The sequence below is a fragment of the Bubalus kerabau genome, chromosome 14 (genome assembly GCF_029407905.1).
Source record: "Bubalus kerabau isolate K-KA32 ecotype Philippines breed swamp buffalo chromosome 14, PCC_UOA_SB_1v2, whole genome shotgun sequence".
Taxonomy (NCBI): domain Eukaryota; kingdom Metazoa; phylum Chordata; class Mammalia; order Artiodactyla; family Bovidae; genus Bubalus; species Bubalus kerabau.
In genome coordinates, this window is record NC_073637.1 from 73,317,783 (window position 1) to 73,320,611 (window position 2,829).

Sequence of the window (2,829 nt, forward strand, 5' to 3'; positions counted from 1 at the left end):
GAAGGGAAAGGCTACCCACTCCAATATTCTGGCCTGGAGAATTCCATGGACTGCATAGTCCATGTGGTGGCAAAGAGTCAGACATGACTGAGTGACTTTCACTTCCACTTTAAAAAAAAAAAAAAACAAACAAACAATTTATTGCAAGATTATAGGAAAATTTCAGTATCAAAAAGAGGCTGAAAACCATAGAAAGGACAGGAGCCAGGCAGTTTCAAGGGACTCAGAATCACCACAGTACGTATCATGACAGTCTTCTCCAGGCACTGGGATAGGAATGAATCCCATCCAACATGTTCATTCCCTGCCATGTTATATTTTAGGGAGAGAACTCTGGTCATGTGCTTGCCACTTGGATAAAAGGAGGATAGGGGTTCCTTGACTGATACAGATTCTTTACCACCTGAGCCACCAGGGAAGCCCGAACCACCCAATGTATCACCCAATTGTATCACTCAGTGATACAGAGGGAAAGCCTTCACCAGGAAATCAGAGTCCTGAGTGCTCAAAGAAGGAGGAATTGGTTTTACAGTGCCAACTAGAAACACAGGTTCCTTGCCAGTTGTATGCCATTTTGACCTTTGTGAATGTCACAGCAGAGGTATCCCTAATATCTATGCAATAGTTCCACTTATTTCCTTCTGTGTTTTCTGACTTAGAGTTTCCATTTGCACAAAGATGTCAGAATTGCTCTCAAGTGCCAAATGCCTATTAGAAGAAAGAACAACTTAACAGATCGTGAGATGCTAAGACTGGGTCTGAGCCAGAGATGCTAAGTGCTGAACATTAATATTTGGCCAGTGACCATGAGGTCTACTATATGCAGTCATATATCTCTTCTTAAAAGAGAGTGTCCTTCCCAATCAACTTGAAAAACAACCCCAATGCACTCATTATTTAATGTGCTTTTGTAAAGATCTTCTCCTGAGCGAACATTTTTCTGTTGTAAAAGAAACTGCTACCTCTTCATTCAATCACTGAGATCAACACGAGGAACCTAAGTATTTGGAACTTCTTAGTCCTTATGATGCATAACTAAATTAACCTTACATCTAAAGTAAATGATGTATTTTATTTATTAAAATAGGTGACCACCTGCATTCACAGTCAAAAGATGAGTGATGGACATTTTTCATTGCAATATAAAATTTTCAGTTTGTAGCATGACATTCTGACTTTAATGCTGAGTATTCTACTGGACTTTCTGCACCAATATACTTTTTTTTTTTTTCAGGTAAACTAAAGAAATGTCAACTGCTTTCTCTATAAATTCATTAATCACTCATTTATTATACTTATTAGAAATCAACTATTATAGAATACTCAAAACTCAGCGATCAATTCATTTTAAAAATCAATTGTACAGTTTGTATAGTGTATCAATTAGCCTAACTGATTTTGGTCTTTTGGAAACTATCTGTAATTTACAAATATGTCACATTAAGTTAACAGAAATGATATCAATAATTCAGCAATCTGAATTTTTATATATAGAATTTCTGTGAAAGCACTGGATATAAATATTGAATATGGGGCTAGGGAGAATGCTACAACTCATCACTTTCTACTTACCATACTGAGAAGAATAGCTAGGTTGGGTGGTAGCACCTGCTATGGACTTATTCCTTCATGTAATTTAATCTGGAGGCACAACATCAGAACACAGGTATGACCTACAGACATACAGACACACACTCAAATGCACGTATAACATAGAGATATTCAGACACACAGAGAGCATAAAAGAGGCCAAAGGGGTCCACGCCTGATTATCGATGTCTAAGTTAGTAAAATTCAGAAGCAGTTTTCTGTTTGAATTTCGTCTATGTCTTGCTTCAACATGATATTCTTCATTGCACCTAGCCTAGTTCATTCATCGTAGTTGTTCAGCTGTGTTGTACTTTAATAAAAATGTCAATTAAAAATCCCACACAGTTCAATAATGTCATTTTATAGCAGCTTCTACTGTGTCTAATATTTGCACTTTAAAAGAAACAGAAAAAGATATTTTGTGTTGGTATTTTTCCTTATTCTATCCAATGGAGCTATTAATGAGAAATTTATAACCTCAAAGCAGGTGCTGGAGTAGAAAAGCAAGAGCTCAAACTCATCTACAAGTTGGGTCATCAGGTCCTGGACGCTGGAGAATAAGTACTGATTCCTGATTTAATGCTCAAGAGTCCTGCAATGTTCTATGCTGGTTTTTTCCTCCCTCTAAAAGAAATGTGAAGTGAAATGTAAGCTACAGCCAATTTTTAGGAGAAAATAATATCAAAACTATTCAGTTTATGATAAAAAACACATGTCAGTTCAGTTACGTCACTCAGTTGTGTCCGACTCTTTGTGACCCCATGAATCACAGCACGCCAGGCCTCCCTGTCCACCACCAACTCTGGAGTTCACTCAAACTCATGTCCATCGAGTCGGTGATGTTATCCAGCCATCTCATCCTCTGTTGTCCCCTTCGCCTCCTGCCCCCAATCCCTCCCAGCATCAGGGTCTTTTCCAATGAGTCAACTCTTCGCATGAGGTGGCCAAAGTATTGGAGTTTCAGCTTTAGCATCAGTCCTTCCAATGAACACCCAGGACTGATCTCCTTTAGGATGGACTGGTTGGACCTCCTTGCAAGTAAAAACAAATTTCATGCTCAGAATCCATGACATTCCTGGTATTTTTCTAAATTATTCTTTTGAAATTCCTGGAATGCTGAATATTTTAACTACTTTAGGTCAAAAGCTACTGTGAGACACATGGGCCTTGGCACTAATTATTCCACCTCTTTGATTTGTCTTTAAATTTTCAGGGCTACAAAGTATTTCAAGAAAACAT